The 26087-nt window shown below is 41.8% G+C and overlaps 1 protein-coding gene across 6 annotated transcripts in view; it reads left to right on the forward strand.

Annotated features, from left to right (window-relative positions):
- Positions 1-25167: 25167 nt before the first annotated feature.
- Positions 25168-26087, forward strand: part of kmt2cb (lysine (K)-specific methyltransferase 2Cb) — a 69677-nt gene continuing 68757 nt past the window's right edge. For all 6 annotated transcript variants that reach the window (XM_034104648.1, XM_034104649.1, XM_034104650.1 and 3 more), the window contains exon 1: positions 25168-25901. The gene's annotated coding sequence lies outside the window, so the exon portion shown is untranslated. The remainder of the gene's footprint in view (positions 25902-26087) is intronic.

A 26087-nucleotide genomic window follows, 5' to 3' on the forward strand; every position in this document is an offset into this window, starting at 1 on the left:
CCAGTTTAGGCATGACAATTCCCAACTGAGCTGCGTTGGCGAAATCATAAGAAGGCAACAAAAAACGTAAAGACTGTACCCTTAAAGGCAAACAAGAAAGAAGCAACAAGAAAGCCGGGCTCTTTGATTGGCTCTTTGATTGGCTCTTTGATTGGTGTTTTTATTTGGAGAAAAAAAATTAAATCTACATTTTGTGTGGAATAATACAAAAATATATATATCATATATATATATACATATATATATATATATAATGTTTGTTGTTCCCATTTACATATGAAAACCTACCACCTTCTTGTTTGTTATGTTGGTGCATCACCTTCAGGCCAAAGCAATTTTTCTCCCAATATTTGACTTAGAAATAAGTACCCTTTTTGGGGGATTTCAACATACCTTTGTGTATTCCAGAAAACCAATCATGCTTGAGACAGGAGAAGGTTTAAAGTAGCGGTTGTGAGAGAGGACTGCAGCATGGAGGCATCCTCCACCACAAAGCCGTCATTTACAGATCAGCACCATGGACAGCAGCCAGGAAGCTCTGTGGCGGTGTTAATGGAAGAACAGGCAAGGGACTCTAAAGCCACAGGAGACCAATTATAGTTGTTATACGGTTGTGGAAATGTTCAAGCAAACTAGTGGTTTTAGACCAGGAAGCAAATAAATTGGAAATCGTATGGATGACATGAAGTGGGGGAGGATGAAAAAGGCAAATTGCATAAAAATCATGCCTCTCTTTTTATCTTTTGCTGTCTGTGATTGTGACTGCACTTTGTAATTTTATCAGAGCAAGACACGCTTAGGATTCAGTGAAGCATGGATGATGGCTTTCAATGGACTATCATCAAAGTTCTGCTTTAGTAATCCACAGCTGGGGAAAACATTTTTATATATCCAATTGTTAAAGAAAATGTTTTCCTACTTTCTCTGGCAAAATGGAAAAAGGTTATAGGCAGAATTGTGGTGACAACTATGCCCTCTGGATCCTGGTCCATCATGGTAGAGCAGTGATTATCTGTACTGAACTACAGCTTTGAAGCAAGAAATCAGCTGACCAATACAACGTTTCATGTTCCCATGATCTTTTTATCAATAAAGTATTTCCTGTCCCATGATATGTGAGAACTTTATGAATAGTGTGCTCCATTTCCAGCTCTTATTTCAGTTCCTGTGTTTTAAAAGCACTTTATTTAGCAGGAGCTAAATATATTTTAAAAAGCATGGCATTACAAGGTCAGCTGGTAAATAATTTACTTTTATTTTTAAATAGACATTTATTGTTCTCTATTTGCACAAAACAAATTCCAAATTCTGATTTCAACAATTTGGTGTTGTGGGAAAACATCTTAAATGTCTCCAGTTTGTTTTACACTCAAAAGTCAGGGGGCCAAAATGTCAGACAAAGTAAGGTTGTTTCAAAACGAGCTGCTTGGATTCGAATATGACTTGTTTATTTCATCACCGCCTCTGAAACAGCAATCTAGAAGCAGAATACATTTTAGACTTCTTGCAGGAAAACCAATTTCTCTCCCAGTTGGCCTTCTGCTTTCCTCATTAGAATATGAACAAAGTTGACCACATGTGCTGCGGAGCGATAAATGCAGCTCTGCTCACTACTGATTTAATGGAGCTATGGGTTAGAAGTGTCCGTTGAAAGGACCACTATGGCATGTGGATCGCAAAGCCCCACAGTGATAATGACCTGCATGACCAGGGAAACAAGTGCTATGAGCTTAAAAACCTCCTCCTCTTAATGATGTGTGGGCTGCTTAAGGGCTAACATGATGTTAGAGTGACATAAGACTGCATTAGACAGCAACAACAATACCCCTGCGCTTTCATTTCCACTCCTCCACTTTGACTTAACACAGTTGCCTGCAGGAACATGGGTCACATGACACCCCCGAACTACATTAGTAGCGCCTGACTTGGTGACGAGCACTTAAGCAACGAGCCACTTTCAAAAAGCATACTCGTAACAGAGAATAAAAGCAGCTATAACCCTTAGTTTAGAATGTCAAACTATTCAAATATGAGTTATATGCACACACACACACAAAGAAAATGGGAAAGAAACAAGAGCACACAAGAAATATATTTTATTGTCAACACATTTTACGAGAAAGTAAAAAATCGACGACGCCTCCTTGTGGTTTGGTCTTTAACTATTGACAATAAGAAGGTTAAAGAATATCACAAGATTTATCCTTAAACCAATGTTTATTTTCTTTCTGAGAGTTAGATATAAATATTGATGCCACTTTTATATCAGCCAGTAGATGGCTAGCTCAGTTTAGCATCGAGTAAGGCAAGGCAAGGAAAGGCAAGGCACGTTTATTTATATAGCACTTTTCAACGCAAGGTTCAAATTCAAAGTGCTTTACAAAAAATGAAAGACATTAAGCATTAAAAAAGAAAAGCTAATAAAATAAATGGATACATGGATAAAAGTTACAGTGCAGTCTAAAATATGAATAGTTCAATTAAACATTAAAAGAAAAAGTACATGGATAAAAGTTACAGTCCAGTTTAAGATATGAATAGTTCAATTAAAAGCAGCGACAAAAAGAAAAGTCTTCAGCCTAGATTTAAAAGTAGTAAGGGTATACAATTATAAAATAAATCATTCTACCAGCAACTTTAATGCTCACTAATTACTATAACAAGTTGTTTTCTATTCGTTGATTTGAACATCAACGTGTTAAAACGTCAAGTTGTGCTTGCAGGGGGTTATACCAGACCATTTCATGAGGTGGAGCAGTGCCTAGTAATGTCTTAATTGTGAGGTTACCAAGCAACAAGCAGAGACTCAATAAAGAAAGCAAATACGCATATTGCCCCAAATGTTGCACTACTCCTTTAATCAATCACAACAATGTCTGGCTTACTGTGTTCCCAAGCCCCTGAACCTAATTTATATTTTTTACCCTGAAACCAAGTCTTAAACCTAAAACAGTCAGGACCGACCAGATTGTCTTCTCTTTGCAAACATGTCCTCACTTCTTTGGTCTGCTCATGTTGGTCCTCACATAGATAGACATACAGGAGTACACACACACACTTACAAAGACCGACAGCACCGCCTCAGCTTTCTGGAGCAGGTCTCGGACTGCCAGCCTCTTTATCTCAGGTTTTGGTCAACATTGACTTCCTGTCGGATTGCCTTTCAGACACGCATCTCGACTCAGCTCCGGTTTACAACTCCACCGACACACATATAGTAATTACAACTGACCCCAACAGGGCAACATCAGGATTTGCATTGAGGTAGTGCACAGAGGTGGAGCGAAATGCATTCTGTATATCATTTCTGTATAATATATATTTGAAATCTTTCTCTGGCGACAGGCGAATATTGAAACGTCTACTCCTCCTTTCTATTTGCTGCTGAGTATAGGAAGATTGGCTGTTGGAAGATACAAAGAGTGGCAGTCTGTATTTCATATTATTGTATGTATTAGAAGAAGTCTAAAGTGAAAAACTCCCAAAACAACTCACACGAGACGAATGTGTTCTATAAGGCCATAAGGGGATAATATTGATGCTCAATTGTATGCAGTAGGGCCATTTGTTATGATGCACAGTCACATTTGTTTATGTGATTTCATCAGAGGTTTCATGGCTGCTCTGCATGTCAAACATTTATCACATGGTGTGTAATAGGACTATCTTACATCAGTGTGAGAAATTCCCAACCCAGAGTCAGTTTTGTCGCTGTTTTAGAGGGATACATCGTGCCATTAGAGGCTGTGGTGTTTCACAACGCCACAAGGAATATGTTGTCCCAGATTAATCTTCAAAATGAACCAACAATTCAATAATCTCTACGGTCTGTGTGCAAACCGTCATATTTTATTATAGGATTAACAGGAGGATGAGAGGAGACAAATACAACACAAAAAAAGCCTGCGAGAGATTTGATTTGAACATTGTGTTTTGTACAGTAGAGCTAAGCTAACACTATTACGTGCACACAATCTGAGTAAGTGGATGTCATGTAAGGTACATGCAGCACGGATGCATTCTCTGTTTCCTCATCTGAGCTGCATTTCCAGTTTTGTGATAGAGCAACAATATTTGGAAAATAAATGCTCTCAATTTACAGATGTCAAGAGGTCAACATATTGTATCTACTCTCTAATCTGATCGATACACCTCCCTCACACGCTCGCACCATAACATTGTTCCAGAGACCCACCTTCATGCATCATACTGGCAGCACATTAAGAATTATATGCTTTTTTGGAGCCGGATTAGAGAAAGAAAAGTGAGCCACATTTTTCACTTTGACATCAATACTTTGCACACACAAAGGTCTACATATTCCTGTTCAAAAACAATTGCTCATCATCGAAGCCTTTTGTCTCTGCGTGCGGTGTTTTGACAAAGAGAGGGGGTCCATTCATCACTATGAATGGAGGGAGACACTGTACTATACTTCAGCTTTTTCAGCCACAGTCAGCGCTGCCGGATCTTTGGCTTTGAGGCGGTGGTGGTTTTTGGTTTATGATACTTTGGGATGAAAAGAAAATCCGTCCTGCATGTGTACATATTTAAAAAAAAGTTGGTGCTCAGTTTAACACCACATTTGACTCCTTTATTAGCCATTGTAACTGTTTCACTTTGTGCACTGTACGTACATGTTGACGTTTTCTGTGTTTCAAGATCAATCTGCAGGGTTGTTAAATATTTAAGAGGAGAAAACTAGAGCAAAGATATTTCTAAAAAACAAAGTTCTGCTTGTTTCTGAGACGTTCCTCTAATCTCCGCTTTATCCCTTGTGATTATTGGTTACCGTTCACATCTTCAGGCACTTATGGTGTTTGCATTCATGACACACACACAGCTAGGTGCAGAACAAGTCTGTCCAAATGGAAACCCAACTCTATTTTCAACTTGTCTTCATCAGTGTGGTGTCGGCGCTGTTTCTACTTTCCCTTCAATCCTTGAAAACAAGTATATATATATAGATATCATTTAGACATCACCATTCTGCAACTCACAAGTATACAAAACATAATCTTACTTTTAAATATATATACATATGTATACTATTCTACTCTGATATAAGATTAGAATATTTTACAGAATATCCCACCCATCATATCAGCCCATCTGATTCCGTTGTCCATCAATTTTCAAAACCCAGTATATTCAAATCTTTCTTTTAAATGTATTTATGGATAACCCTAAATATTTCAACGTCAATTTGTGAATCCAATTATTCGCAAAAAATGAATGATCTTTGAGACAAAATGTAATAAAGTAGACTAAACGTAAATCCAATTTTTTATTTAACCCTCTCAAGCTTAGAGTGCTCATTTTAAAAATCCGTAATGGCTCCCTCCTAATCTCCCAGTGTTTTACAGATAAATGTTCTAATAGAAGAATGAAAGTGGTAGACTTATGCAACCAGTGACAAGGGGTAGCAAGCAGACTTTTAGGGGTCATGAGCAAAAGACGTTAGGCACCACATTTCAAATGGATATTCATTCAAACATGCAATCATAGCTTTCTGAATTAAGATGCTTTATCTGAATCAGTTGTCTGGGGTTTTGCAACAGCCTGTTTACTCCTGTCAGTCTTCATTTGCTATTTTTGGCCTGATAACCACTGCTTTTGGCTGAGCATCAGAGAAGGCATCCACTGTGTAATGTCTGAGCTTTATTTAATATTTAAAAGAGCAAGTGATCTGCCAAAGTACAGGGATTTTTCCCCTTTTTACAGACATCGCCCAGAACCTTAGCAGGAGAATCTGAGAAGTCCTATCTGTTTTCTGTCTGTGTGATACAGTCGCCCGCACAGGTATCAAAGTGTCTGTATCAACACCTTGTTTATTACATCTAACGTTAAGCTTAATGTCCTTCAACACATCAGGTAAACAAATCAATATAAAGAGAACAGAAAACAATCCATATTTTTCACATCATGTGACCTCAGATAAGTTAAGACCTTTTTCTGGTTTGTGACTCATCGGATGCCTCGTAAATCTTTGAAATGATCTCTAGGTTGCCAACAAAGAGAATTCTGACAATTCCCTAATGGACTTGGACGCCATCACTTATTCAACAACCTCAAATTCAACCCAGCACCTGAGCTTGGGATATAGTTTGTTCACAGTATCTTTCCCCAGACTGTCAGAGATCCTTATCTAAAATACAGTATAACATAAAAAGGTCTGCGCTGTGGTCCTCTTTCCCTGTATTTTTGGAAAAAACCAAAGTGACAGCTGTATATTATCCTAATATGGCTCTTTGATCCAGGTGTGCCTCTTCATTTCTATTTATGAGCTGGGCAGCAGACCTCAGCACTTTCTCCCTGACCAATTTTGAAAAGTAGTTTGGGGAAACACATACAACAAACACAATACTGTGAATTCATTAAACCCACTGAATTACCATGCCATGAAATAATTTAGTGTTTGTTTTTTCAACTAATTCACGGTAACAGGAAGTGATGAAGAATGTATTTTTCAACACTTGAGTAACCTACATTTGACCTGCAAACTGCATTTATTATGAGTACATTCTTAATCATTGACAGATGGACTCTTTTGCCCAGCTAAGATATTTAAAAAAGACGCATTGATTGGTTCAAGATACTGGCCCCTTTTCAAAGATGGCCTTGTTCACTGTGAATATTATCTGGAAGTTTGAACCTCACTGTGAAGGAAAGAAAAAGTAAACAGAAGGATTTTGGTGAAAATATTTTCTAACTTGTATGAATAAACCGGGCCTTCAACTGTTAACCTTTTAGTGAAAGGTAGGATTGATTAGCATCCTGCATAGTCCAACGCATCTAGAACTCTGTAAACAGAAAATCGCCCTGCGTAGAAAACAGTATCAAAACCGTGTGAAATACCTTTACAATTTCTGCCACAACTTATTAGCCTAACTCACAAAAAGAAGCATTTCAACAAGATGTGTGCTGTTGGGGAATAATTTGCCCTGCATGTACTCCTCCGCCCTCTGACGCAGCTGACCAACCTTGAGCAGCCGTTATCTCCCATAAGGAGGGAGGGGCTGCCCTAACATATTGTTGATGTTGCCAGTTTATGACCGGCCGTTTCTCAATCGCGAGGATGCTGGCTTGGTAGTCGCGTACTTCCAAGTCACTTCCTTCAGAAACGAAGCAAGTATGCTTCCAAGCCACGGCTTCGGAAAACGAAGAAGAATGGAACAGGCTAACAAGTGTGCCACTCTCTAACGGTTTCAACATAAACTGTAGGCTACCAAAAATAAATACCTCACGATGTCTATCTAATTATGAACTTGCTTTACTTTCACGGAACACATTTTAATTTTGGTGATAACAAAAGTAACAAAGTAACATAATATTATTTACCAACACATGTTCTACGCCACTACATACTTACATTTAAATGTGTGCTGCGTCGGTTCAGCAATTCTCCGCAAGGGTTTTTGAAATTGGTCCGTGCGCAAAGCATTGTGGGGATTTTAAGGACGCAAAATCTACCCATGTCCATTGGAATCCCCAACCCAATAAAATACCCAATATTAGCGGTGTGTGTGTCTGCCCAAGGACAATTTAAGGTAAAACCTAATAGAGGTGTCATACATAATAACCTAATAAAAGTAAATGTAACAACTACGACAGTGCAACAAAATAGGAATATTAAATGTGGTCTCTTAAACATAAGATCTCTAGTATCTAAAGCAATATTGGTAAATGATTTAATATCAGATTATAATATTGATATATGCTGTCTCACTGAAACTTGGTTGAGACATGAAGAATATGTCAGCATAAATGAGGCCACTCCACCCAGCCATATCAATACTCATATTGCCCGAGGCACGGGCAGAGGAGGTGGAGTTGCAGCAATCTTTGACTCAAGTTTACTTATCAATACTAAACCAAAATTAAATTATACCTCCGTTGAAAGCCTCGTTTTTAGTCTTACGCATCCGACCTGGAAAACTTTGCAGCCAATCTTATTTGTTACAGTGTACCGTGCACCAGGTCCTTATTCAGAATTCTTAGCAGAATTCTCTGAGTTTTTATCAACTTTGGTTCTTAAAACAGATAAAGTAATTATCGTAGGTGACTTTAATATTCATGTTGACGATGATAAAAATAGCCTTACTGTTGCATTTAACTCTATATTAGATTCTGTTGGTTTCTGTCAGAGTGTAAATAAACCAACCCACTGCTATAATCACACTTTCGACCTTGTTCTGACTTATGGTATTGAAATTGAGCAACTATTAGTCGAACCGCATAATCCTGCTTTATCCGACCATTTCTTAGTAACTTTTGAAGTACTATTACGAGACTACAAAGCATTAGTCAAAAGCTCTTGCAGCAGAAACCTATCTGTTAGTGCTATAGCCACATTTAAGGAAGAGATTCCACCAATACTTAACTCGATAGCATGTCTGCATGTAAGGGAGGAAACTTATACAAAATGTACACCACCCCAAATTGATCATGTTGTTGATAGTGCTACAGATGCGCTGCGAATAAAATTAGACTCTGTTGCTCCTTTGAAAAAGAAGAAAATAAAACAACATAGATTAGCTCCATGGCATAATGCCGAAACCCGCAAAAATAAAGCAAAAGTCGAGACAACTTGAAAGGAAATGGCGTTCCACTAAACTTGAAGAATCTCATTTAATTTGGCATATTACTCTCAATGAATATAAGAAAGCACTGTGTAAAGCGAGAGCAGCCTACTACTCTTCATTAATAGATGAGAATAAGAATAATGCAAGATTTCTTATCAGCACTGTAGCCAGGCTGACAGAGAGCCACAGCTCGATTGAGCCTTCTATTCCCATAGCACTCAGTAGTAATGATTTTATGTGCTTTTTTAACGATAAAATTGTTACTCTTAGAAACAAAATGAATGTTCTTGCCTTTGACCAGTTTAGTGTTATCAACAGTTCCCGGAAATGTAAGTTCTAATATTACACTAGATCAGGGGTGTCAAACTCAATTTCATCGCGGGCCACATTAGCATTATGGTTGCACTCAAAGGGCCGGTTGTAACTACTACATATATAAATATATATATATATAAAATAATATATTACATTACATTATTGCCTCTGAATTGGATTATTATCGGATAGGGTAATAACTAACTACGTTTGAAAGCAGAAGTCCAGGGCAAATAATTGCAAGTCTCTTCAGTGCGCAAACGAGATGCATTGTGGGACATGTAGTTTGTGGGCAACCTGCTTCTGTAAAGTGGCATGTAACCGTATAATAAACGTATTATATTCTTTGCAAGCTCTTGCGGGGCCACAGGAAATGAAGTCGCGGGCCAAATTTGGCCCCCGGGCCTTGAGTTTGACACCCCTGCACTAGATAGTAAACTAGAATGCTTTTCAGCCATTAACCTTGAACAATTAAATTCAATGATTCTCTCTTCTAAACCATCAACGTGCATGTTAGACCCAATTCCAACTAAGCTGTTGAAGGAAGTTTTTCCATTAATTAGCACTTCTTTATTAAATATTATGAATATGTCTTTATTATCAGGCTATATGTTCCACAATCATTCAAAGTAGCAGTGTAAAGTAGCAAAGTACAATCTGGCAAAGAGTGTGTGTAAGGTGCGGGTTTAAATACTGGCAGAAGCTAATGGGTGCAGAAGAGAAAGAGAGTGAGCTAACGAGTGGGTGTGGAAAACAGGTGAGACAGGTGAATGGAAAACTACTGGTGAATGATGGAGCAGACTATGACAGAACCCCCCCCTTAATGGACGGCTCCTGACGTCCCTAAATGCTAATCTACAGAGGAGGGTGGGAGGTGGGATTAATACTCATCTGAAAAAGTTCTTTCGGCCTCCCTCTCCTGCCCCCTGTGGGAATCTGCATCCTCATCAAAAGCCGGCCCCTCGCTGTCCTCCTCTGAAGAACTGACGGTAGGAGGAGAGACTCTCCCTGTGTCTCTGCCCGTCGACGTGACGGTCTTAGACGGTTACTCGGGATTACGCCGATGGAACTCCCTGATGAGCCTGGGGTCCAACACATGACGAGCTGGAACCCAAGCCCTCTCCTCAGGGCCGTAACCCTTCCAGTCCACCAGGTACTGGACTCCTCTTCCTCTGCGACGGGAACGAAGAAGTCGTCGGAGTGTGTACGTAGGCCCGCCGTCAATCATCCGGGGGGGTGGTGGGGGAGGGACCGCAGGAACCAATGCACTCTCTCGGACAGGTTTGATCCTGGAAACGTGCAAGGTGGGATGGATCCGCAGAGTCCGAGGCAGTCTTAGCCTTACTGCTGCGGGATTGATTATCCTGACAATCTCAAAAGGTCCAATGAATCTAGGTGCAAGCTTCTTCGAATCCACCCGTAAAGGAATATCCCGGGAGGAAAGCCATACCTTTTGGCCCACCTGGTAGACAGGTGCTTTGGAACGTCGGCGGTTGGCAGAGGCATCTTACCTTAAAGAACTCATTATACCCTACTGTCCTACTAGGGCATTGCGTTCCAAGAAAGCAGGGTTGTTGGTTGTTCCTAGAATCTCTAAAAGTACAATGGGAGCCAGAGCCTTTTCTTATCAAGCTCCACATTTGTGGAATCAGCTTCCAGTTTGTGTTCGGGCGGCAGACACCCTATCCGTTTTTAAGAGTGCGCTTAAGACCTTCCTTTTTGATAAAGCTTATAGTTAGGGCTGATTAGATTCAGCCCCTAGTTTTGCTGATATAGGCTTAGTTTGTCGGGGGACATCTTACTTCTTCCTTCTCTCTGTCTATACCTGTGTACTCTCATGTTCCGATTAACCCAGCTTCCCCAAATTTCTTTCTTTTGGTGTCTATATACGCCGGGATCCGGAGACATGGATGATCCTGCGGTACTGTGTCCTGGATCGCGAGCCCTGGATCGCGAGTCGTGGCTGTGGTCCTGGATCATCTGGATGGATATCCTCGTGGATTCATCTTCCTATTATACACACATGCATTTCCAAACATTTCGACTACCTATGTTGCAAATGTATTATCTTTTCAATTTACACACGGCATCTATTGCACGTCTGTCCGTCCTGGGAGAGGGATCCCTCCTCTGTTGCTCTCCCTGAGGTTTCTCCCATGTTTCCCTTTAAACTGTGGGTTTTCTTCGGAAGTTTTTCCTTGTACGATGTGAGGGTCTAAGGACAGAGGGTGTCGTATTGTCATACTGATATTCTGTACACACTGGGAAGACCACTGAGACAAATGTAACATTTGTGATATTGGGCTATATAAATAAACATTGATTGATTGATGGAGCCGGAACACATGGAGCAGGACCAGCTCCACGGTCTCTTTAGCTGAGGGGAGCTTGGGTATCGGCACAAAATGAGCCATCTTACTGAATCGGTCTACCACCGTCAAGATGGCAGTGTGTCCGTTGGACGGTGGAAGACCAGTAACAAAGTCCAGAGAAATGTGAGACCAGGGGCGATGAGGGATAGGCAGAGGTCGTAGGAGACCAGCAGGAGCTTGGTGAGAAGACTTGTTTTGATTGCAAACAGGGTAGGCATTAACAAATTCCCTGGTGTCCTCCTTAAGTGTTGCCCACCAGAACCTTTGCTGGACTACCTCCCATGTGCGTTGGATCCCAGGATGGCAGGTGAGTCTGGAGTTATGAGCCAACTGGATAACATCAGACCTCAACGTCTGCGGAACGAACAGGCGGTTCGGAGGACAGGTACTGGGTCCCGGCTGGTCCTGCTGGGCGGCCTTGACCCTCTCCTCCACCTCCCAGATGAGGGCGGCGATGAGCTGAGGAGTCGGAAGGATGGTGTCCAAGCCCCTGGGAATGTTACCTCCCTCTCCAAACTGACGAGAAAGAGCGTCAGCCTTAATGTTCCGAGAACCAGGGCGGTAGGAGAGGGAGAAATTGAACCGAGTGAAAAAAAGGGCCCATCTAGCTTGTCGGGAATTCAGTCTGCAGGCCGACCGGATGTACTCCAAATTCTTGTGGTCGGTCCACACCAGGAAAGGTTGACTGGTCCCCTCGAGCCAGTGACGCCACTCCTCCAGAGCCAACTTCACTTCTTTCCGCTAGAGTCAAACGCCTTGAAAAGAAAGCACAGGGATGGAGTTTTTGGCTGTTCATTGCTCGCTGAGACAGGATGGCTCCCACCCCCATATCAGAAGCATCCACCTCCAAAACAAACTGTCTTACAGGATCGGGTACTCGGAGGATGGGGGCGGAGGTGAACCTGGCCTTAAGGTTCTGGAACGCCTCCTCAGCCGAGGAGGACCACTGGAACATAACCTTAGAGGAGGTCAGGGCTGTGAGAGGAGCGGCCAAGGTACTGTATCCACGAATGAACCTCCGGTAGAAGTTGGCGAACCCGAGGAACTGTTGTAGCCGTTTCCGGGATTCTGGAACCGGCCCGGAAGTGACTGCATCAACCTTGGAAGGATCCATCTCGATGCTCCCCTGTCCCACAATGTATCCCAGAAAAGAGACAGAGGATGTGTGAAACTCGCACTTCTCCGTTTTAACAAACAGCGAGTTCTCGAGCAATCTCCTGAGAACCGCCTGGACGTGGTGCACGTGTTCTTTCAGCATCTTGGAAAAGATCAGGATGTCATCCAAGTAAACAAACACGTGTCGGTCCAACATGTCTCGGAGCACGTCATTTACCAACGCCTGGAATACTGCAGGGGCGTTGGTAAGCCCAAAAGGCACGACTAGGTACTCGTAGTGCCCCGAGGTGGTGTTGAAGGCGGTCTTCCACTCATCCCCCTCGCGAATACGTACCAAGTGGTACGCGTTACGCAAGTCTAGCTTTGTGAATATGGTTGCTCCCTGCAGCAACTCGAATGCAGAAGAGATAAGAGGCAGTGGGTATCGATTCTTGATCGTAATGTCATTAAGACCCCGAAAGTCGATACAGGGCCTTAGGGTCTTGTCCTTCTTCTCCACAAAGAAGAACCCTGCGCCAGCAGGTGATGAGGACGGGCGAATAATCCCAGCCACCAGAGAGTCATTGATACAAGTCTCCATGGAAACTCTTTCCGGAGCAGACAGGGAGTACAATCGACCCCTGGGAGGGCTGGTGCCGGGATGCAGGTCGATGGCACAGTCGTAGGGCCGGTGTGGTGGTAAGAAAGTAGCCCTCGACTTGCTGAATACTTCCTTGAAGTCCAGATATTCCGGTGGAACCCCTGTAACATCTGGAACTTGGCTGGGGTTCACCGAACGCTGAGGCGCGGCAGCCTGTTTCAGGCAGATCAGATGACAAGCAGGACTCCAACCCAAAATGGCTCCAGTCTCCCAGTCAATGTTAGGGTTGTGGCGGCGGAGCCATGGATAACCCAGGATCAGTGGAATATGTGGAGACCGGAGAACATGAAACTGAATAGTTTCGTGATGGTTCCCAGACAGGAGCATGTGAACGGGTACAGTCTGATGAGTCACTGTCCCCAGCAGGTGACCGTCTAAGGCGTTGGCTGGAACTGGGCGAGACAAAAGAACCCGGTCTATTCCCAACTGCAGCATAAGCTTCTCGCCCATAATATTCGCGTCCGAACCAGAGTCAATAAAAACAGCAAGAGCCTGAGAGCTATCTGGTAATAGCAACCTGGCGTGGCTCAATGGTCTCTGAGCGGGAACAAATCCAGGGGTTTGGCTCACCAGTATGTTCCCCATTACTGCTGAGCCTTGCCTTTTACCGGGCAGTGAGAAACAAAATGGCCGGCCCGGCCGCAGTAGAGACACAGGTTACGACGTCTGCGATGCTCACGTTCCTCCAAAGTGAGGTTGGTGCGACCCACCTGCATGGGCTCATCCCCCCCTGGTTGCGGCTCTGGAGTGAGGTGAGGAGTCGCAGTCAAACTCGGACGTCGGGGCGCCCAGGCATTTTGAACTCCCTTCGATCGTCGCTCCCGTCTCCGTGTCTGGATGCGCCGATCCATGCGGGAAGTCAGTTCAATCAACCCATCCAGTGAATTGGGCAGATGAAACGACACCAGCTCGTATTTAATGTAATCCGCCAAAACCACGCAGATAGGCGTCACACTGGGCTGCAGAATTCCAGTTGCTGAGGCGGCTCTGGGTGCGAAACTCAATGGCATAATCCACCACAGATCCATTACCCTGGCTCAGGTTCAGTAGTCCTCCTGCAGCGTCTGGACCCACAGACACGGGTCCAAACACCTTGCGCAGCCCCGCAGAAAAAGCGGGGAGCGAAGAGCAGGCGGGTGTTTGTTGCTCCCATTCCGCTGTGCCCCACAGTCGGGCTTTCCCAGTCAAATGATTGACCGTGAACGCCATACGAGCAGCTTCAGAAGCCAAAGTGTGTGGCTGCAGCGCAAACAGGATAGAACAGTTCATAAGAAACGGGCTGCAGCCCTCCGGTTCCCCGGCGTAGCGCTCCGGAGTTCCCACCCGAGGCTCCGGGGTAAATCCCATCAGAGGTGATGCAGAAGCGGGTGTCGACGGCATAGGAAGAGGCGCTGGAGCGGCCACTCCTGCCACTATAGCTGCTGCACAGTAGCCGTTAGCTGCTGTAGCTGCGCAGATAAATAGGTTAGCGTCTGGTCATGTGAAGAGTTAGCATGATGAGCCTCGGTGGCCAGGACGGCTATCGAGGCTTCCTGCCTCTGGAGAGCGTCCTCAACTCTCTCGAAACGGTCTCTAGGAGAAGAGGAGTGCGCTGGGTCCATGTTCTGGCCAGATTGTTCTGTCACAATCTGACGGAGAACCCAAATGCAGCACTCGAGAAACCAAGGAGAATTGGTAATAAACTTTATTGGAGATTCCACTGGATCTGAGGAATACCAACCGAGCAGTATAACGCACCGGAGGACAGCGGGCAGAAGGTGAGTCAGGGACAGGCAGAGAGTCAGGGAGTAAGCGAGGCGGTCAGCGTAGATACAGGCAGGGTCGGATAACAGGCCAGACAGGATAGTCGAGGGACAGGCAGGATCAGGGAACAGGCAGATCGAGGACAGGCAGGGTCGGAACCGGGTAGGCAATCTGGTATCAAACGCGGGAAAGACAAGCATGAGGCAAAGTACAATCTGGCAAAGAGTGTGTGTAAGGTGCGGGTTTAAATACTGGCAGAAGCTAATGGGTGCAGAAGAGAAAGAGAGTGAGCTAACGAGTGGGTGTGGAAAACAGGTGAGACAGGTGAATGGAAAACTACTGGTGAATGATGGAGCAGACTATGACAAAGGGACTTGTCTCTATTCTTGTTTTGCTCGATCTCAGTGCTGCATTTGATACTATCGACCATGATATCCTATTGCAAAGACTAGAGCACTTAGTTGGCATACAGGCAACTGCTTTAGGCTGGTTTAGGTCCTATCTATCTGAACGCTCTCAGTTTGTATGTGTTAACGATGAATCTTCCACGCAAACCAAAGTTAGCCATGGAGTGCCACAGGGTTCAGTGCTCGGACCTATTTTGTTCACATTATATATGCTTCTGTTAGGCAATATTATAAGGAATCATTCTGTAAACTTTCATTGTTATGCGGATGATACTCAACTATATTTATCAATCAAGCCTGATGAAATTAATCATCTAAATACAATTCAAGACTGCCTTAAGGACTTAAAAACGTGGATGACCTTAAATGTTTTGATGTTAAACACGACCAAAACTGAAGTTATTGTACTTGGCCCGAAGAATCTACGAAACAAATTATCTAAAGATATACTAACTATGGATGGCATTAATTTGGCCTCCAGTGAGACTGTAAGGAATCTTGGTGTTATATTTGATCAGGATTTATCCTTTAATGCCCACATAAAATCAATTTCAAGGACCGCCTACTTCCATCTACGTAACATTGCAAAAATCAGGCATATCTTGCCTCAAAACGATGCAGAGAAACTAGTCCATGCATTTGTTACTTCTAGGCTGGATTATTGTAACTCTTTATTATCAGGGTGTACCAAGAAGTCTGTCAAGTCGCTTCAGCTGATTCAAAATGCTGCAGCTCGTGTACTAACCAGAGTTAGGAAAAGGGACCACATTACTCCTGTTCTGGCTGCCTTACACTGGCTCCCTATAGAACACAGGATAGAATTTAAAATTCTTCTTCTCGCCTACAAAGCCCTTAATGGGCAGGCGCCATCTTACCTTAAAGAACTCATTATACCCTACTGTCCTATTAGGGCATTGCGTTCCAAGAATGCAGGGTTGTTGGTTGTTCCTAGAGTCTCTAAAAGTACAATGGGAGCCAGAGCCTTTTCTTATCAAGCTCCACATTTGTGGAATCAGCTTTCAGTTTGTGTTCGGGCGGCAGACACCCTATCCGTTTTTAAGAGTGCGCTTAAGACCTTCCTTTTTGATAAAGCTTATAGTTAGGGCTGATTAGATTCAGCCCCTAGTTTTGCTGATATAGGCTTAGTTTGTCGGGGGACATTTTACTTCTTCCTTCTCTCTGTCTATACCCGTGTACTCTCATGTTCCGATTAACCCAGCTTCCCCAAATGTCTTTCTTTTTGGTGTCTATATATGCCGGGATCCGGAGACATGGATGATCCTGCGGTCCTGTGTCCTGGATCGCGAGCCCTGGATCTTGAGTCGTGGCTGTGGTCCTGGATCATAGGTCCTGGATGAATATCCTTGTCGATTCATCTTCCTATTATACACACATGCATTTCCAAACATTTGGACTACCTATGTTGCAAATGTATTATCTTTTCAATTTACACACGGCATCTATTGCACGTCTGTCCGTCCTGGGAGAGGGATCCCTCCTCTGTTGCTCTCCCTGAGGTTTCTCCCATTTTTCCCTTTAAGCTGTGGGTTTTCTCCGGAAGTTTTTCCTTGTACGATGTGAGGGTCTAAGGACAGAGGGTGTCATATGACGCGGGAGGCGTGTGGCGCAGTGGATAGAGCCTTGGTGTTTGGATCAAGGGGTCACAGGTTCAAACCCCACTGCAGTCAGCATGTCGTTGTGTCCCTGGGCAAGACACTTCACCCCAAATTGCTCCTGTGGGCATTGCCCACAGTATCGAGTATGTAAGTCTAATAAGTAACATCTAATGTAATGTAATGATATTCTGTACACACTATGAAGACCACTGAGACAAATGTAACATTTGTGATATTGGGCTATATAAATAAACATTGATTGATTGATGTGCAGCCTCGAAATTTCCCCCAAACCAAGGACGCGGCCTCGGTGGAATTCCAAGTATGCTGGAGATTGGAACAGTACTTCGGTGGCACTCGATGACGTAGCATCCTTGACATATTGGCTTGGAAGCCAGTATCCTCGAGATTGAGAAACGGCCACAGTCAGAGATAGTTATTGCTGTGGGACACCTGGAACACCTCCTTCTCTGAGCCATAAGCGACAACAAATGGGATTCAGTGTCCTCAGCTGTATCTATTGAAGAATGTTGATTATTACACTCTGAACTAGTTAAAACCTAGAACTACAGGAGGGTTCTTCAGAATTGATTGTGGCATCTCAACCGTGTGGTCAACTCGTGGCCCGTGTGAATTCTCTGGCCGAAGCTCCAAATAAACCGTCAGTGTTTGCCATCAAAGCTCCAGCTCTCCTCGTGTCTCCCTGAGTCCTGACTCCTTTTGCTTCAGAAGTGTCCCCCACATGTGCAACCAAAATCAAACTAAGGTTGTGACTGACATCGCCACCCCAGGAGTTGTTAGTATGGATAAAACACTGGATTGAATACAAACCTGGATTAACACTGATGCTTGCCATGACATGCTGTTCCATATCCCTGATATCAATATGTCACATCATGAAAATCATATAGGTCTTGCTTTAGAGTCATATCATTACAAATGTTATTCATCTGACTTCAAGAGTTTTTATGTTATATTTGTTAATGTCAAATTAAAAACAGATTGGATGTAAGAGACCATCCTTTAAAATGTGTCTATAACCTGTCCATACTGCAATGATTGGTGATTCCCTTTTTTTCCTGTCCTCACTAATTTAGCTATTTGTTAATACACTTTTCTACTTTTCTGACAGAGTGTCCAGTCTAAAGCAGAAATAAGGAGGAATATAAATGCTGAAAAATAACTTCCAAAACACCACCCACACTTCATCATAGCTTATTGCATTGTAAACAAACAACATGACAGCTTGATAACACAAAGTATGAGTAGCTGTATTTCCTGCCTCGTATTCAGTATCACACTCGCAACAAACTGTCATAAATATCTCCTCTCAGTACAAGCTTATTACCGGGATTCCTATTTCAGTCTAGAAATATGAATATATATATATATAGGAAGTAAATTGCAGGAAGGTTTGACATTCTGGCTCAGTGACATTGGAGTGTGATCTGTGCTGTATTATTAGAGATTTTTCCAATTGCTATTGCTATTATCCGTGCAGTGAATATACAGGACTCTCGTTAAGAAAAAACGACATTTTCAACACAAATGTATATCCCATTTTTCTTAACAATGTCTTGGTGGCTGTCATAATATACTGAATTGAGTATATATAATAATAATCAAGTATAAATAAATGTGTCCCTTGACCTTGTGTGGCAAAATGAACACAATTAAAAAGTAAAAAATGAACGAGAGAATAAAATAACAAATAGAAGTAGCGGCCTTGGAGTTGTGATTATTGTATCACAAAAACATTCAGCAACTCACAGCAAAGCTTCAGCAGGAGAAAGAGAAACATGCAATTATGAAAAGCTGAACCCCACATACAAAATGTACAACTCATAAATCCATTTCAAATGTACTGAGGTTCATCATTTATGATGGTTTACCTGTGAAAATGCAGTCTGTACAATCAAACCCTCACCCATGGTAACCCCTTCTACTCCCCCCTATTTGGAGAGCCCTGTATGTCAACACAGGTTTCAGATCTCCGGAGCAAAGCCCATCTTCTCTGTCACATTCACTTTACTCCCAAGATATGGCTTGAGGATAGAGCATCAGTTCTGGTGCCCTTTCTCCCCTTGTATGGGATCTTACGCCCCATGAATTCATCTCCTCTATAGGTGCAGCAGGCTTGAGCAATTCCATAAGGCATTATCGTAGTCAGACAGCTGATTTATACAGCACAGTGCCTGCTTTATGGTGCCATACGACCGAATGAAATGTCTTGACGTACAGGAGATAGAGCACAACATAATTTCACATGGAAGGTTTCTCTTGCAGTTTCATGAGTGAGCAAATCACTGCAGGAAAGGTGACAGCGTTCAAGGCTCGTCTGAGATTGCGACAACATTGTTAGCTTCCTTCTTTAAAAAACTGCTACGGAAAATGAAAAAATAGCTTCTAACAACATATAATGAGGTGAAGTAATCTCTGACCGAATCAGACAAGCTTGGGACAACATATATTTCTCCATACCCCCCGGGTATTCAGTGCAAAAGAAGCATCTCACCTTGGCTGATTGTGACACCAGGATTACTGTGCCATCCACACAGGGCTCTGGGTGTCTCTGAGGAGTTAGAGTGCAGCAGAGAATCAGGATATTAGAGAAACCCTTACAGGATACTAGTATGAAGTGTAAAAACAGAGCGCAGAGGGATTTAACCTGGACTCTAATAAGGCCTCTTGGGTGTGCCTGAAAGGAAGCCAACTGTCTTGAAGCTCTTTGGTGCTTTACCAAAAAATAAAGTGGATAGGGGCCAAAGCTCTCCTCGGTGGGCTATAACAGGGGAGAAAGGGACAGTTTGAGTAAAGGAGAAAAAAGAAGCATGAAGATGTGTTGGAAGGAAATAGTGAAGGGACCATAACAAAATCACAATTTATAAAATGGTCAGATGTTTTAATCCTGTCACATCAATCAATGATTGGGTTTTAGTAAGTGGAACAGAGCCTATTTGAGTTTGTTCTATATTTGTACCCCTTCCTTTAAATAAACACTGACTAAGAAAAGGGCCAATGTGTTGCTCATCTAAACTATGATGACATACATAACTCACAGATTTAAACTAAAGCAAAGTGTATCTACCTGTTTGCTCATGCCTGTGTCCTACTTTGTCTTTGTCATGTGACTGGGTGTTTTAGTGATTCACAAGTTTAGTGCCACACTCTATTCAGGCCTCCATGTAAGTAGTTGATGGGTGATTCACATTGAACTCACTGGTTTTGCATTTGGTCTGGGTCACATCATTACAAAAACATTAGTGGCCGGCTGCTGAGAGCTGTCAGTACGGTCATGTGACGTAGCGCCGCTGGTTGGATTCTTTGATGATGCAAATGCTCAGTGCAAATGAAGGTCATTGACAGAGAGACGTACAGAACCGAACAACAATTCCTGCTCAATATGCAATAATATATGTTTGTTTTGTGATTGTTTGATCACAGACCAAAGATATTTTCTTCTTCTTGTCCTTGTGAGAAGGGTCTCTCTGTACTGGCCCCTGAGAGCTTTACATAAGACTTGACTGATGAAAGCTGGTATGAAAAGTTTTTGAAACTTTAAGATCAAGCAGTTCCTCTTCATCGCTCCGCTTATACTCTTGTGGTTCTCAAGAATGTCCAGTAAACTGCTGCTACACTCCTTTTCCTCTTCCCCTAAAGAAATTAAGGACACTGTGCTGTCTGTGCAAAGACATCTTGGTTTCAGATATCACAGCATGCAGACTGATTTTATGACACCCAACACCCTTTTTCCCCATGTCTCTTTCTCTATCCTACTCACTCTCTTAACTCTTTGGATATATTGCCCTACAATTATAAATAGATTCTAATTAGCTCCTCAAGCCATGGGCAATATAATTGTTCATCAAGTAGGGACTGCACTCAGAAGCCTTTATACATGAAAGCTTGTGCAAAAGTCTGTAGAGTAGCAAATCCCCTCAGCCTCAAATTATTATTTTTCTTGCGGAGAAGTGATTAATTTTACTAAAATGTATTAGTTCAAAAATAATTCTGTGGTACTGATCAATTTCTCTCTAAATTCAAAAGGACTCGGAGAGATTAAACCAACCTTATGAATGAAAGTCACACAACAGGCACAACATGTGAAGAGACTGATAGAAAGCAATGAAGTATAATGGTTGTATCTTTCACAAAAAACAGGCTCGCTTTTTTAGGATTTAAACATTGAAACAGAGTCGAGTCTTGAACCTCAGTATATCGAGAATCTCTTCATGATCAGCTGATAATTAGTTGATTGATCTAGACTCTCTTACAACCAATATCTGTAGGGTTGAATGATATATGTTCATAACATCTAAGCACTTAGTACATTTATAATTACCTAAAATCTTTAATTGCAACTCCTTTCTACTTCATTCAAAGCTTGCAGGAACAAAGAGTTGTTTTCCGAGATGTGGAAGGAAGAGGAGACTCATGCTTTCTTTTTCTTTCTAATACCCACTTTTCCAGTTTCGTCTGGATCTACCTTAATAAAGCAAAGTCTGTCTTGAAGTTTTTCTTCTTCAAATTTCATATTTTGTTCTTTAATTAGACAGTGTTGAAAAGGTAAAAGTCAGTCCAAAGTCAGTTTAAACTCTAAATTGTCAGAGGAAATTATGACTGAAATATTTAAACATCTTATCTCTTTGATATTAAAGATTAAAACAGATTCCCTTGCCTGAAGCCTTTTGAAGTTTGTATACTCTCTGTGGTTTACAGGACTCACACTGAGCATAATTCTTACAACATACACAACTAAGGTTTTGAAATGTTCTCTGCATGTTACTATGGAAATTAATTATCTGATTGTGCAAAGTATTCTTGCCAGCTGAATTTTACAATACCTGTTATCTGCAGACAAAGAGGCCAGCCTGCATCTGGTTTCATGTTTCTTCTCTCCCCTGTTATATTAATATGATCCATCTGCTCACCTGGCAGCTGTCTCGCCTGTTGTTCTACAACTGTGGGTGCAGCTGCCTTTTGCCTGAGCAACATCAGTGGTTTGACACTAAAAGCCTCCTATACGAAATATACAGGGGAAGGCGGGCAAGGTGGATGTCAACCTGCAACTCTATTCTATTAGCACCTTTCTTCTAGTTGCAGGAGTAAAATAATAATTGGCTGTTTCTTCAGAAAAGGTTGAGTCTTTCCATGTGGTTTACATTTCCTCTCAGTAACAGCATCGTACATCTTTTATATGTGTAGATTGTCTTTCATTATGAATGCGCCACGTACAAATGTCAAAGTCTGCATATAATGACCAGTTAATTGCATGTATGGCATGAATTAAAATAACCATAAGGAAAATGAGGAACATAAACAGAAGGCAATTATTTTGTAGAAATAACAGAGCAGATCAACTGCATTCCCAATCTTAACACCCAAGTGTAGGTCATTAGCCTTCAAAAAGCCTTTTTTATATCCCAGTAACAGCGTCTCAGAATTTTCTTGAAAATTAGCCCATAATGCTGACAGCCAAAGGGCATCAATTATGCTTAACAACCAGAAAAACAACTCCTTTAACGTATAACCACTCAGCGTGTAATTATGTTTTATTTAGCTGAAATTACTTATTGTATTAAAAACACATTTAACTGTCTGCTTACAATGATGTAAACCTACCATATAGGTTTACATCATAGAGATTAAGATGTGCTCACAAACTGGAGAGTCATGTGCAAAAATGTGTGTGAATGGGGTTAAATAAAAAATAGATGGATGAATATAATTCAACAAATACAAAACAGTGTGGACAATAATTTATTTAGATTTGTTGTGACTGTAGTAGCACATTGTGTCAGTTTGGTTACATTTCAAATGCAATTACAATTTTTCAACCTTACTCATATCATGTCTAATTGAGTGGTCTCACACAATAAAGAATACTTTAATGATTGACTGTACTGTTTATCATTTGAACAGCAAGAAGATTACTAGCAAAATAAATTGCATTTTTCATTTCTGTCAATTACATTTGACCATTTCATCTGAGTACTATATTCCCAGTGTTGTACAAAATAGAGCCATGCTGCCCTCTGTTTGTGGAAAAGCAGAGTTGAGCTTCTCAACCCAAAACAAATGAACACTTTGAATAATATGTTTAGAAGAAACCTCAGTCAGTCTTCATATCAAATCAATGTGTTTATGATTTCAATGAGATGCTTTGTAGTTTTATTTTGTAGTTTAAAATTGGGATGCAGAGGTAAAAGAGATAATTTATTATATCAATGTATGTAAGAAAACACTTTCTAAATCTACAGCAGCAAATACTAAAGGGAAACAAACATTGTACTCTTTTGATTTTTTCACGTCTTATTCTTAAAATTCTTAATAATGTAAATAGGTCAAAGGTCAGTTGGTTTAATGGGCCTTTTCATTAAGACTTTTTGACGTGTAATAATATAGCTGGATTCCATTTATCTGTCACACTGTCATTAGTGTCATTATTTTGTTGGTCGAACGCACTTATTGTAAGTCGCTTTGGATAAAAGCGTCAGCTAAATGCAATGTAATGTATGTCTTATTGGGACATAGATTACAGCCATTGCTAACGTTATTAGTAACACCTGTCCTACCATGACAACTCAAAATATATATCAAAAATATGAGGATGTTTAACATATATATATACAAATATGTTAAATTAAATCAAATTTAAATAAATAAATGTAATCGTTTTTTAAACAGTTTTTAAGCTGCTATAAAGCTACTTCATGCTTTTCAAAGTAATTAGGTCAATGGTGGATGCTCAGTTAACATACACCAGTGGTCAACATTTAGAAAGTGACACCTCTTGACCAACTCACGCTTCTCCAACACCAGCCTACACTTCTGACCATTGATGAAACAAGGCTTGGTAATGCAAAATGCAACACATCATCCATCCATCTTCTACTCTCTCTTCTGCTTCGACCCGACTGTGGATAAGCAGTATAATCTACTGCTTATCCACAGTCGGGTCGAAACAGAAGCCCTTAATGCAACACATTAGTACACTTATTTACTCATGTTGCTGCAAGGGGTGACTTTGATACACCTGTGAAGTCTGACTAATTAGACAATGCTGATGACCAATTATTTGATAAGGGATGATCCAACACAAACTCCAGTCACTTCAATCATGATTTGTTAAAGCAAAGTAGCTGAAATTAAAATATACCATTTCCAACCCATCATCCAAAGGTCAATCATGCTTAGTGTAAAATACATACACATCTCCCACTATATAGTTTGTTTAAGTCTTGATACATACAGTCTGTTGTTTAAGTTGCTTATTGGTGCTTTATGGTGGGTTGCCCGATGCTACAATGCTGCAAGTATATCAATTCAATATATGTTTCTGTATGCTATTGATTTATTTAGATGTTCCCTTTTATATGACACTCGTCTGTAAACTGCTGTTTGTTTTGCTTGAATTGTCTACTATGTATTAAATATTAATTAAAAAACAATAAGCCATTGTGTGTCTTGTGCTGTATTAGCCAGCAGGGGGAGCTCGTAGTCTAGGAAAAGAGATGCAATGGTTTACCATTTAAAGGAATAGGGCTGTGTTTATTTCCAGTTAATTTTCTGAGGGCACCACTCGAAGAAACTCAGTAAATTGTATCTGATAGAAACCCCCAAAAAGCAACAAACACGTAAATACGTCACACCCACTGGCTCTGTGACTTGTTATGTGTATCTGCTGGAAGCCGACCCCTGGGGGCTTTTACGAAATTTAACCCTTGCGTGTACAGTATGTCTGCTAGTCCGTCTATTTGCAGGCTTCCTCCACTAAACACCCAATGCAATCCATGCATCATTGCGAGAACATAGTAGAGAAAGAAAGCAGGAAGGGGGAAGTTGTCGTGGGGACACGTTATGATCGTGGTCTACCTAAATCCACGCTTTCTGGACGAAGCCTGCATCACCATACCCTCGTATTTAAGTTAATCCATCTGTGTGTGTTTCAGCTCTGTGCTGGAGAAGGCTAATGATCGCTTGAGTCACTACAGCTGCTGCTGCTGCTGCTGCTGGCGAAGATTTGCATGAGCTGGAGCACCAACGGAAAATCCCTCCAATCCGGCTTTAATCCAGAATCCATCTTTTTCAGCCCTCCCTAGCCATTATTTTATTTACTAAATGCCCATATCCCTCCGCAGGGTCAGAGAGTATTTTGAAGAAATTGCTAAACGGTTTGCGTAGTAATTATATCGTATATTGTTATCGATGATATTAAGCATTTCACACACTTACGAAACATCCCTTTCTCGAAAGGCCAGTCCAATTTTGAAAGACGTGTCTGCCGTAGTTATGGTAGGGGGAGGTGGGTCTAGTTTTCGAGGAGCCTAGAGGGGCTGTGCTTCGGTGCCACTTATCATTAGATATGGCCACCGTTATAGAGTACGCCGAAGCGTCATCCTCAAGTTAATTTAGTGATATTTGATAGGAATTTCGCAGTTCGGCCACTGTTGAAAGCGAAATGTTGTTTTTGGGAAGCTAGTGTTTGTTTTTACATGTCTTTGGAGGCGGTTGTTACTGCGTGGCAAGCTGGCTGCGAGAGTCTCCTATCTGGCCGCTTGGTCCCGCAGCTTGTCGATGCTGAAGAAAATAGAACCAGTTGCCAACCAAGCGGTCGGCACCCAACATTTGCTCTGCGCGTCGCTGTATATTCGCTGATGATTCACATTTAAAGTTTGATTTACAGGGTGCTGACTTTTGCAGCTGCTTGGATTTTGGCTTGTTTATACGTTAATGGTACAATTGTTTTGCCGTAGACTTGGGTGGCTAACACCAACTAGCTATATAACCCGAACTCGTGCGACGACAGCTGTCATTGGAGAAAGGAAAGTGATCCCCACAAATGTGTGTGCAAGTGAAGCGGTTTTCTGTTGGATTTACATCATCTGCCTTTCCATCAAATGGGCAAAGTTGGGAATAACATTGCAACGTTGGAATATAATGATATGCGTGATGCATTTTTGAGAACTGCGGTGTTGCTTCATTGGAGAGAGGCTAGCTAGCTCCATTAGCTTGCTAGCTAGCTAGCTGGGTGATAAAAGTGCGACGTTTCATCCCCCGGTATTTTGGATATGAAGAGGATACTTCGCTATTCATAGGGCTGGAAGGTAAGCTACAGTGTGATGTTTAAATTGTTTTAATGCACGCTAGATTTGTTTAGCATTCACCTTGTGAAGTAAAGCTGAGCCAACATTATCCACCTCCAGTCTGATGTTGGGGGTTTGTCGCCGCCTTGGCTTTCATGACTCAGACTATTCCACGGAACGGATCATTCAATAGAAAGGTTCTATATA

Source organism: Pseudochaenichthys georgianus, chromosome 17, assembly GCF_902827115.2.
Source record: "Pseudochaenichthys georgianus chromosome 17, fPseGeo1.2, whole genome shotgun sequence".
In the NCBI taxonomy this organism is placed as follows: Eukaryota; Metazoa; Chordata; class Actinopteri; order Perciformes; family Channichthyidae; genus Pseudochaenichthys; species Pseudochaenichthys georgianus.